General features: G+C 43.8%; 1 protein-coding gene and 1 non-coding gene across 2 annotated transcripts in view; both read left to right on the top strand.

Moving 5' to 3' along the window:
* The window catches only part of LOC124788223 (chordin-like protein 1), a 560,639-nt gene that overhangs the window by 306,103 nt on the left and 241,421 nt on the right, over positions 1-13,115 (top strand). The window lies entirely within an intron of this gene.
* Trnat-ugu lies at positions 9,675-9,749 on the top strand. Its single transcript has one exon. It is a non-coding gene; the product is annotated as a tRNA-Thr (tRNA).

Below are 13,115 nucleotides of genomic sequence, written 5' to 3' on the forward strand. Positions count from 1 at the left end.
GAGCGCTGTTGGCAAGCGGCGTTCACTCAACCCTTGTGAGCCCAATTGAGGAGCTACTTGACTAGGAAGTAGCGGCTCCGGTCACGAAAACTGACGACGGTCGGTAGAGCGGTGTGCTGGCCACGTGCCCTCTATATCTGCATCCAGTGACTCCTGTTCCCTGAAGATGACACGGTGGTCGGTCGGCGCCGTTGGGCCTCCCAAGGCCTGTTCGGAGTTTAGAGAGAAGTTAAGTAATCAGTATTACTGTCTTACGAAATAGTGATAGTAGCAATGACCTTTTAAAAACAATTTAGTTTTGTGGCCGAAGCGTTATTGAATTATTTTGTTATTACCCCTCAGGAAAATACACTACTGGCCATTAAAATTGCTACACCACGACGATGTGCTACAGACGCGAAATGTAACCGACAGGAAGCAGATGCTGTGATATGGAAATGATTACCTTTTCAGAGCATTCAACAAGGTTGGCGCCGGTGGCGACACCTACAACGTGCTGACATGAGGAAAGTTTCCAACCGATTTCCCATACACAAACAGCAGTTGACCGGCGTTGCCTGGTGAAACGTTGTTGTGATGCCTCGAGTAAGGAGGAGAAATGCGTACCATCACGTTTCCGACTTTGTTAAAGGTCGGATTGTAGCCTATCGCGATTGCGGTTTATCGTATCACGGCATTGCTGCTCGCGTTGGTCGAGATCCAATCACTGTTAGCAGAATATGGAATCAATGGGTTCAGGACGATAATACGGAACGCCGTGCTGTATCCCAACGGCCTCGTTTCACTAGCAGTCGAGATGACAGGCCTCTATTCCGCATGGCTGTAACGGAACGTGCAGCCACGTCTCGATCCCTGAGTCAACAGATGGGGACGTTTGCAAGACAACAACCATCTGCACGAACAGTTCGACGACGTTTGCAGCAGCATGGACTATCAGCTCGGAGACCATGGCTGCGGCTACCCTTGACGCTGCATTACAGACAGGAGCGCCTGCGATGGTGTCCTCAACGACGAACCTGGGTGCACGAATGGCAAAACGTCATTTTTTTCGGATGATCCGTGTTTGGCGACATCGCGGTGAACGCTCATTGGAAGCGTGTATTCGTCATCGCCATACTGGCGTAACACCCGGCGTGATGGTATGGGGTGCCATTGGTTACACGTCTCGGTCATCTCTTGTTCGGATTGACGGCATTTTGAACAGTGGACGTTACATTTCAGATGTTTTGCGACCCTGCGAAACCCTACATTTCAGCAGGATAATGCACGACCGCATGTTGCAGGTCCTGTAGGGGCCTTTCTGGATACAGAAAATGTTCAACCGCTGCCCTGGCCAGCACATTCTCCATACCTCTCCCCAATTGAAAACGTCTGGTTAGTGGTGGCCGAGCAACTGGGGCACGTCACAATACGCCAGTCACTACTCTTGATCAACTGTGGTATGGTGTAGAAGCTGCATGGGGAGCTGTACCTGTACACGCCATCCAAGCTCTGTTTGACTCAATGCCCAGGCGTATCAAGGCCGTTATTACGGCCTGGTTGTTCTGGGTACTGTTTTCTCAGGATCTATGCACCCAAATTGCGTGAAAATATAATCACATGTCTGTTCTAGTATAATATATTTGTCCAATGAATACCCGTTTATCATCTGCATCTCTTCTTGGTGTAGCAATTTTAATGGCCATTAGTGTACATTTATCGCTCAGTGGTTAATTACCGCCCGGTTGGCAACCATTGCCGTAGAGGATACGGCAGTGCGAAGAGTTCCGACGGTTACCTCTGTATGGCCGAGTACTCTGCAGCTTCACCGAGAAATCTCACTGTTCCCCGTGAGCCCGATAACCGTCGGCACGTGCGCGGTGAGAGCGGATATACCCCAGTTCCGTAAAACCCGTGGCACCGCTTTTACGGCGGGAGCCAATCATAGGACAGCGCAACGGCCAGCCGAGTTCATTCTTACCGCAGACGCGAAGAGCTGCCAGCGCCGGGAAGTAATAAGCGTCGCGAACGCGCCACTCTAGTTTTTACGGCACGCTCCGGCGCCGTGTCCTTCGTTACCGGCCGTCACGTGGTGTGAGATGGGGGCAGGGGTGGTTCGGTGGGGGGGGGGGGAGGGGAGGGGAGGGAGGAGGTGGGGGGCAGTAAATCGGTTGCGGCGCACAGCCATCACGGCACTGCAACATTTTACGTCCCGGGACCGAGGCTGCAAGGGCCGCGCCCGTCTTTTTACGGCGCCCAACGTTTTTAAACGGCGCGCCGGCGCAGCGGGTAGTAAGTCGGCCGTGGTTGCAAGGAGTGCAGCGGAGGAGTCGCGGCCACGTGTGCAGCCAGGCGGCACGTGGGTGTTCTTGTGTGTGTGTGGTTGCGCGCCGCCGTCTGGGCGGCCTCATGGCTATTTCCGCGGGAAGTGCGCGTGTGGCGGGCACGGCACATGTGGCGCCGCGCTGCGGCTGAGTCACTGACCAACGCACCGCTCTTCACCTTTGTGGTGGCCGGCCCGCCGATTCCGCCAGCCTGACGGAGTGGGGCCCACTCCGACGAAAACGCTTGCTGTTGGCTAGAACCCACTGACGGTACTGTGAGATTACGTAGATCAGCACGCCACTGCATTACCAAGTGACATGAATTATCGTAAAATAAATCTAACATCAGCCGAATTTCATTGATTCAGTGATATAAGCTACAACATAAAGAAATACCATCGAATTTCCATAATAATAGAATGTAAATACATATATCATGCGCAAGAGGCATGTTGTTGTTGCTCGGTCCAAAGACTGGTTTGATACAGCTCTCCACGCTGCTCTATCCTGTGCGAATCTCTTTATCTCCGAATAAGTACTGCAGACTACATCCCTCTAAATCTGCTTACTGTATTCATCTCTTGGTCTCCCCTTTCGATTTTACCCCCCTACGCTCCCCTCCAGTACTAAACTGGTGCCGGCCGAAGTGGCCGCGCGGTTCTGGCGCTGCAGTCTGGAACCGCGAGACCGTTACGGTCGCAGGTTCGAATCCTGCCTCGGGCATGGATGTGTGTGATGTCCTTAGGTTAGTTAGGTTTAACTAGTTCTAAGTTCTAGGGGATTAATGACCTCAGCAGTTGGGTCCTATAGTGCTCAGAGCCATTTGAACCATTTTACTAAACTGGTGATCTCTTGATGACTCGGAATGTGTCCTACCAACCGATCCCTTCTTTTAGTCAGGTTGTACCGTAAATTTCTGAACCGCGCTACCGCTACGGTCGTAGGTTCGAGTCCTGCCTCAGGCATGGATGTGTGTTATGTCCTTAGGTTAGTTAGGTTTAAGTAGTTCTAAGTCCTAGCGGACTGATGACCTCAGAAGTTAAGTCCCATAGTGCTCAGAGCCATTTTGAACTATAAATTTCTCTTCTCCGCAGTTCTATTCAGTACTTCCTCATTAGTTACGTGATCTACACATCTAATCTTCAGCGTTCTTGTGTAGGAGCACATTTCCAAAGCTTCTATTCTCTTCTTGTCTAAACGATCATCCATGTTTCACTTCCATACATGGCTACACTCCATAAAATGGTTCAAATGGCTCTGAGCACTATGGAACTTAACATCTGAGGTCGTCAGTCCCCTAGAACTTAGAACTACATAGACCTAACTAACCTAAGGACATCACACACATTCATGCCCGAGGCAGGATTCTAACGTGCGACCGTAGCGGTCGCGCGGTTCCAGACTGTATCACCTAGAACCGCTCGGCCACAGTACAGTCCATACAAATTCTTTCAGAAAGGACTTCATGACACTTAAATCTATAAACAATGTTAAAAAATTTATCTTCTTCAGAAATGGTTTTCTTGCTATTGCCAGTCTATATTTTATATCCTCCGTACTCCCTCGGGCATGGGTGTGTGTGCTGTTCTTAGCATGTTAGGAATTCACTCACACACACACACAAACACACACACACACACTTCGATCATCCATCACCAGTTACTTTGCCTCCGAAAAGTATGTCTGATTTCCTTATCTAATTCCCTCAGCATCACCTGATTTAATTCGGCTACATTTCTTTATCCACGTTTTGCTTTTCTTGATGTACATGTTATATCCTCCTTTAAAGATAATATTCATTCTGTTCAACTGCTCTCTCAGGTCCTTTGCTGTCTCTAACAGAATAACAACGCCATCATCAAACATCAGAGTTTTTATTTCTTCTCCAGAAATGTTCAAATGTGTGTGAAATCTTGTGGCACTTAACTGCTAAGGTCATCAGTCCCTAGGCTTACACACCACTTAACCTAAATTATCCTAAGGAGAAACACACACACCCATGCCCGAGGGAGGACTCGAACCTCCGCCGGGACCAGCCACTCAGTCCATGACTGCAGCGCCCCAGACCTCTCGGCTAATCCCGCACGGCACTTCTTCTCCCTGGACTTTAATTCATACTCCAAAATTTTCTTTTGTTTCCTTTACTGCTTGCTCAATATACAGACTGAATAACATCGGGGTAGGCTTCAACCATGCCTCACTCCCTTCTCAACCACTGCTTCCCTTTCGTGTCCCTCGACTCTTATAATTGCCATCTGGTTTCTGTACAAATTGGAAATAGCCTTTCGCTCCCTGTCTTTCACCCTTACCAGAAAAACACAAGAAGCGTATATTTCTGTTATTGTCTATTCTTATTATGATAGGCTCTTCCTTTGACATGTAAAAACTTTTTTTGAATGGAGTCTGTTGATTCGCCTGATAAACGAATATTTTTGTACACGTAATTAATTACTTCTGGTACAGATGCGAATATACTTAAGATTCTTGCCGTTTGTGGCTCAGATGTAGCAACAATTGTGGAATTGGTTTATTCCCAGCTGCGAAACAGTTTTATTGCTTTTTGACATTTTATTATGACGTATGTGCGGTTTTCCCTTAAGCTACATGTGCGGTGGCTAATTTGATACGTTTAACAATGTAGGTATTACATTTCACACCGGTTTCCTATGTTCCACATTTACTGATATGGCTGGAAGTGTAGCGAACAAAAGTTTGCGTTTTTGGATAAATATATCACTTCTTTCTGTAAAAGATCGGGTCTTTTGATGTCTACTGGCAATGTTTTGCTATGAAAATAATGACATTCTTCGGTAAGTATCTGTACGTTATAAGAGAATCGTAAAGAAACTGGCGTGCAATCTACAATTTCATACCTCCCAGGGTCCTCAAGAAACTATTGATTGACAAATGCGGTGTCTTTTCTTAATTATTGTCGATTTTTATGACTCTACATACGCTCTATGTTGTAAAACCTATATATTAATATAAACGACAGTATTCGCACTCGTCCGTTATCGTACTCAGAAGTGTCACTTGCTGGCCGCATGGCGCGCTGCTGTCGCAGTGGGTAACAAAAGCCCCCTCCCCCCTCCCCCCCTCATAAAATGCCGGGAAGCTCAAATTCCAGCAGTGGGATCATACTTCAGATGCGCCGCAGCACACACATTGTGGAATGTTACTAGTTATTTTGCTTTCGGTTTCGTTCAGTACACAATTCGACCAATGACATCAAGTGTCATGACGGATTCATGACGGATGTATTGCACATTAGGACCAAATAAACAATGATTAAAAAGAAAAATTTTAGCGGACGTTAATGTAGCCTGTCCCAGATTTCTATTGCTATTTACCAGATACAGATGCAATCCATAGCTGCATCCTCCTTACGGCACTTTTCTCCATGGCTTCCAACTTTCCTTCTTGATACAGATACATAATTTTTCTAAATGTTATTTTTCGTATTTAAAGAGCCATAACTGTTTTCTGAACCTCAGGAACGTTTGACAACACATTGCACACACTTCTGTGTATATTGATTTTTTTCTTTCGCTTCAGGTGACCTTTTTGTCCACTTTAACGACAGAACACGGTGAAGAGCATTTGTTTTACTTCATATCGTTGCGTCACATATCTTCAGTGCTGCTTCTTTCTTTGCATTTAGTTTTATTAAACTTTCAGTCTTGGCCCTCAGTTACTTATTTCACTAACCTCTTGAACGGAATTATTAGCTGTGGTCTGGAGGGCTTTTTTCCGATGACACCGTTTGTAAATCGTCGAAGCTCGTTTTCTGCAAACTTCTTCCTTTGCGGTGTTGTGCACGACTTCCAGATCTCTAAGGAATGAATTTACTTTTATTATTCCTGAAATTACTTATTAAGTGATACACAAAACATTAATTTCTCGTTATTAGTGAAATAATTAATAGACGAAAGCGATAAAATATCAGTGACGAAGGGCGCTACAGTAGTTCATTTCAATAAAATTTGAAGGTAAAAATTTAAGTTGTCGACAGGTTTTGAACTCATAATCTTTCGTATGACTTGCACAGATCTTATCAACTTTTTCCCCTTCTTTCTTTTATTTTTCATTTTTTTATTTTTAGGTAGCTTTTTTATTTTATTAATTTTGTTAATGTATTTTATTTCCTCGTGACATAAAAAATAATCTCTTCCTTGTAATGATAAACGTAAACGCCTTCTTCTTGAGTAAAAATATAATGCGCTATTTCTAGAAAATAAAAGAGAAATTTCTTTTTGAAATAAAAATATATATTGTTACAGTACTTTCGATGTACAGGGTGATCAAAAAGTCAGTATAAATAATGTAGAAGAGAGGTACAAATTGACACACATGCTTGGAATGACATGGGGTTTTATTAGAACCAAAAATGGTGGACATATTGAGCATTTCCTGTAAAGAACATCATCTTTGCTTTGTCTTACTTTGTTATGCTAATTATTGCTATTCTGATCAGATGAAGCGCCATCTGTCGGACATTTTTTGAACGTTTGTATTTTTTTGGTTCTAATAAAACCCCATGTCATTCCAAGCATGTGTGTCAATTTGTACCTGTCTATCTACATTACTCCGTGATTTATTCAGTTTTCAAATTTATACTGACTTTTTGATCACCCAGTATATAACAAACAGCAAAAAACCAAAGGCTTCTTGCTACTCCATGAAATGATGGAGATTCTTCTCGATGTCCGTTCGTTCGTAGCTTACTTGAGTTCGTTTAACACTCAGTACTTAGTTCAAGATTTTGCTGTCATAATGTCTGACATATTCCCATACTTCGAAGAGTAATACAGGTCAGATTTGATTTTGATATTTTCATATCCAGCATAAGAGTAGTAGTTCGTGAAAGTCGTTGTTCGATTCTGTGTGATGAATCAACGGTGTGGTCTAGCATCCAGGTCGCAGCGTTGATTTTTCTTCGGGGATAGCGTAACCTCTGTGGCCAGAGATGTTCTGTCTTGTCAGTGTGCCTCTCATTGGAGCGATCGATGATTGCCAATATTCTGGATAAAATATCAGTAATTTTTTTAGCAGTTCCACAGATGAGTCAGTGAAGTGTTTACAAATTCTCAGTTTGTTCAGGTAGGTGAAGTCACCAGATGAGTTTTGTGCAGCTTCTCGTAAGTAGGTATCTTGTCATTGGCCGCCATGTACCAGGTAGATTGGACAGCACTAGGCAGGAAGTCACTGACGATTGCTCCAAAAAATGTTCTAATTATAACGCGGCAATTTATGTTCAACTGGGTTTCTTCTGGCGGTTTTTGTGGGGAAGTCATAAATTACCTTGTTTGTCAGACTGGCGGAACGTGAATGAGAAGGATGGTCTTTGTAGATGCAAATGAACTCTAAACAGTACATTCGAGGAATAGTTGATATATCAGTGGGAGGTTCAAGCCGACATGGCCCCTTGTGTGTGATAAGATCCTGACTGGTTTGATGCGACCTGTCACGAATTTCTCTCCTGTGCCAACCTCTTCATCTCGGAGTAACACTTGCAACCTACGTCCTCGAGAATGAAATTTTCACCCTGCAGCTAAGTGTGCGCTGATATGAAACTTCCTGGCAGATTGAAACTGTGTGCCGGACCGAGACTCGAACTCGGGACCGAGTCTCGGTCCGGCAGACAGTTTTAATCTGCCAGGAAGTTTCAACCTACGTCCTCAATTATTTGCTGAATACATTCCAAATTCTGTCTTCTTCCACCATTTTCACCCTCTACGGCTCCCTCTAGTACCATGTAAGTTATTCCCTAACGTCTTAACTGATGACCTACCGTCCTGTTCCTTCTCCTTGTCAGTATTTTCCATATATTCTTTTCTTTTCCTCACTGATTCTGCGGAGAACTTCTTTATTCCGTACCTTATAGTCCATCTAATTTTCAACATTCATCTGTAACACCACATCTCAAATGCTTCGATTCTCTTCTATTACGATTTTCCCACAAGCCATGTTTCACTACCGTACAATGCTGTGCTCCAGACGTGCGTTCTCAGAAATTTCTTTCCCAAATTAAGGCCTATGTTTGGTACTAGTAGGCTTCTCCTAGTCAGGAATGCCCTTTTTGCCAATGCTAGTCTGCTTTTGATGTCCCCCTTGCTCCGTCCGTCATGGGTTATTTTGCTACCTAGGTAGCAGAATTCCTTAGCTTCATCTGCTTCGTGACCGTCAATTGTGATGTTTAGTTTCTCACTGTTCTCATTTCTCCTACTTCTCATTACTTCCGTCTTTCTTCGGTTTACTCCCAATCCATATTCTGTACTCATTAGACTGTTCATTCCGTTCCACAGAACCTGTAATTCTTCTTCACTTTAAATGAGGAGAGCAATGTCACCAGCTAATCTTTTCATTGATATCCTTTCGCCCTGAATTTTAATTCCACTCTTGAACCTTTCTTTTATTTCTATTATTGTTTCTTCGATGTATAGGTTGAACAGTAGCTGCGAAAGACTACATCCCTGTCTTATGCCGTTTTTAATCCGACCCCTTCGTACTTGGTCTTCCACTCTTACTATTCCCTCCTGTTTCTTGTACATCTTGTATATTACCCGTCTGTCCTTATAGCTTAACCCTCTTTTCATCTTGCACCATTTTACATTGCCGAACACTTTTTCCAGGTTGACAAATCCTATGAAAATACCTTGATTTTTCTTCAGTCTTGCTTCCAATGTCAACCCAACGTCATAATTGCCTATCTGGTGCCTTTACCTTTCCTAAAGCCAAACTAATCGTCATTTAACACATCCACAATTCTCTTTTCCGCTCTTCTGTACACTGTTCTTGTCAGCAACTTGGGAGCATGAGCCGTTAGGCTGATGTGCATAATTCTCGCACTTGTCGACTCTTGCAATCTTCGGAACTGTGTGGATGATGTTTTTCCGAAAGTCAGAGTGTTGCCTTCCTGGGTCTCAATAGACTTCCTGAAGCGACTGATTAAGGGGACTGTACTTTGCGTTGTTGCATCAAGTAAATTGGGATTCCCTGTATATATGGCAAGACCAACGTATCAAAGCCGACGTTGAAGATTTTATGTCTCATGAGAAAATCAGCAGCAGGCCCTCTGAATACTGGCAGCTACAGGGGTGGCGCGGGAAGGATCTGCATCGGACATGTCCGAAAGAACAGACACCATATCCATATAAGTATATAGTTCCGGCGATACCGGCCATGACCTTCTTCTGTGCGGATGCACAAATATTACCCGAACTCGTACGGGACTTGGTAAGAATGTCTTCCACGAGTAAGAGTGTGTTGGGTAGGGACACTAAAAATGTAGTGTGTGGACACATAAGGCGAGAATATTCGTCTCGCGGGAGGCGTGCGCTAGATAGTCCCTGCAGGGGGACTACCCTCTCTGCCCTCGGTGGCTCAGATGGATAGAGCGTCTGCCATGTAAGCAGGAGATTCCGGGTTCGAGTCCCGGTCGGGGCACACATTTTCACCTGTCCTCGTTGTTATATATCAGCGCCCGTCAGCAGCTGAAGGTATTGATATATAGTTCTAATTTCGTTCTAGACAGCTGCAGGTTATCAATGGTGTCTGGTCTTTCGGACATGTCCGAAAGAACAGACACCATATCCACACGTCAACATCATCAGTTATCTGCTATATTAGCAGGTCCTTTGCCTTTCCATTTTCTGCGATCCATTGCTTCCTTCTTAAGGCTGCTGTATGTTGTACCGTCCATCATGTTATCCAGTATCTGGAATCTCTTCCTTCCTCGCTTCCTTTTCCCTTCTAAAACTGTTTTTATCAGTCCGTCATTCTTTCTTAATATATGCCCAATCCAATTTCTTTTTCTTCTCTTTATTACATCTAGTAACTGTCTTTTCTCTCCCACTCTTCTCAGTACCTCTTTATTTTTTTACTTTGTCCATCCAACTTATTCTTTCCATCCTCCGCCATGTCCAGATCTCAAAAGCCTCCAGTCTTTCTCTGTCTTTTTTCCTCATAGTCCATGTTTCAGCGCCATATAGAAGAACACTCCATACAAGACATTTTATGAGTCTCTTTCTGAGTTCTCTGTCCAGACTGCTGCAGAAAATTCTCCTTTTCTTATAAAACGCCTCTTTTACCATTGCTATTCTTGTTTTTATTTCTGTGGTGCACTTCCAGTCGGTGTCTATCCTGCTTCCAAGAAAATTTTGCACCTGTTCTAGTATTTCTCCATTCAGCATAATTTTTATTTTCTTATTTCCTCCTAGTGCTAATACTTTTGTTTTATTTATGTTAATTTTCATTCCATATTTTTTTCCGTTAGTTGCAATGGTGTCCACCAAATCCTGTAACTCGTTTTCCCCTGTGGCTAGAAGGACCATGTCATCAGCAAACCTCAAACACCCTACTCTTCTTCCTCTAATTTCTACTCCTTTGTCATCTAATGAGCATTGGTCAATCATATTTTCCAAGTAGAGGTTGAAAAGAGTAGGTTATAGAGATCATCCTCGTCTTACTCCTTTTCCTAGTCTGATCCAGTGTGCACTTTCTCCTCTCACTTTAACTGAAACTTTTTGATTAAGATATAATGAGTTTATAAGTCTTCTGGTTTTCCAGTCCACTCTCTTTTCCCTCATTATAGTCGCCAGCTTGTCCCAAACCACATTGTCAAATGCGTTTCCTAGATCGATGAAGCACACATATAGGTCTCTTCCTTTTTCAATAAACCTTTTTTCCAAGATTCGTAGGCACCCTATTGCATGCATCTCTGGTACCCGTATTCCGTCTAAAGCCAAACTGCTCCTCGCCAAGATTCTCCTCCATTACTTTTTCAAGTCGTTTGTTAATTATTCTTAACATCACTTTGGCTGCATGTGAAATGAGGCTGATTGTCCTGTGCTCGTTGCATTTCTTGGTTCCTTGTTTTTTCGGTAATGGAATCATTACTGTTGTCAGAAAGTCCTCAGACCATTCACCACTGTCATATATTTTATTACATAACCTCAATATGTCTCTTATTCCATATTGGTTCAAACATTGTAGTATTTCTCCCGGTATTGTATCTGTACCTACCGCTTTGCCATTTTTCATTGCAGCTATGGTAGACTTTACGTCTTCCATTATGATGGTTGGTCCTTCCTCGTCATCACTTACACTGTTGTGTGATTCAAGTTCCAGAGTTTCTGGTTTGCTATTTGTGTCATATAGCTCTTTTATATATTCTTCCCATCTCTGGAGGACATCATCACGTTCTTTGTACACTACCTCTTCTTCATTCTAAAATCGTTGTCTTGGAATATCATTTCGTAGGAGTAGGTACTCTCCCCATCCCACTGTTTAAAGGAGGTTTATCACTGCGCATTACCATCTTGTACATGTGTTATGCAACAGCATGAAGAAACAGTTTGGATATTGTTTAGAAATTTTATTTAAAAAACAGAAATGTAGCTTAGACGCTGCGTGTTTACTGTTTACTGTCGTGCTTCCGAGAAATCAGCAACAGTGTTAAGACGCGAAGTAAATGGATATTTTATTTAGGGCCAGATAATTGTTTTACTTCAGTTGCGCATTTAATGTAAAGACAAGTTATATTTGACTAGTTGCAGTTCAATTCAAATTAGATTAGCATACGAGTTTAAGTTGGATAACTGTTAGTGGATACATAGCCTTTGTAATACATAGACTTTTTGTGGAATGGGATGTGAGTATGGGCTAGATTTCATACAGAAACACATCGCGGGGACCGTCATCAGTGGCCTGATTCTTCCCAAATAAATGAAGCGAAACGCGTATGGTAACTAACAAACTGTCTTAATTTAGTTGCATAGACGGCACATATCTCCAGGAATTCAGAGCAACTAAGGGAAAGACGGAAAACAGATGAAAATGACGACATAGCGGGGAACTTACACAATGTCGGCATGCGTTCCATATAAAATTTCCTGCAGGGCACATTTATTATGGCATTTCGACTGGAGTTAACTGTTTTACGTTTTACTTTATTAGTTTGGGGCCTGATGATCCCAGCCAGGCCCCATCGCCGGAACGTTGAGGTGGGGATGACGGAATACACTTTGTCTCGGTGTCTGGTGGTACTAGTGCGTTCGTGTCATCACGTGTTTTTGTATGTTCATCTGTTTCAACTCAGTGTTTGAATGTGTGTTGTCCCATGTATCGTATTGTGGCGTATGCTATGTATCTGCATTGTCGCTCACGTGCTTATAAGTCTTGGGAAGGGCTCTTGATATTTCATCAGTGGTTCGGTTAAGTGTGCACCATTTATCTGGCTCTCTGAAAACGTGCCATATGTCTTCGATTTCGGCCGTTGGTCCTACGTGTGTGTGAGTGTCCCACATTGTAGTGTTAGCGGCGCGCGTTAGCACGACGGTTCTGGGATTAGGGGAGGCGTTCTGGCCGCGGAAAGAATCTGCGCAGCGAGAATTAACTACGGGAGCCGGTGTTCCAGCCAGTCTGTATGTGGTTTTTTAGTCGGTTTCAACATCTGACTTGGTCCATACCGGGTTGATACCCATATCCCGCTTCATTTACGCGCATATTATCACAAGGGCCAACACTAGACGTAGATGGTTGAAGTACACAAAATCCTTCCCAGAGGGCACAGGGAAAGGGGGGGGGGGGGGAAGGAAGACGACAGGAAGGGCACCCGGCCTTTCTCTACCACTAACATTGCCGAAGTCAATAATTAACCCTCGCAATACCAAGGAGGGGGGGGGGGGGGGCAAGGGGTACTTTGTGCCCACATTTGGAAAATATTGTAAGCTGTTCACTACTTGTCTACGGGAAAATGGAAAATCTGGTAGAAGCCGACGTCGGGGAAGATCAGTTTGGATTCCGGAGAAA

This window comes from Schistocerca piceifrons, chromosome 1 (genome assembly GCF_021461385.2).
Source record: "Schistocerca piceifrons isolate TAMUIC-IGC-003096 chromosome 1, iqSchPice1.1, whole genome shotgun sequence".
In the NCBI taxonomy this organism is placed as follows: Eukaryota; Metazoa; Arthropoda; class Insecta; order Orthoptera; family Acrididae; genus Schistocerca; species Schistocerca piceifrons.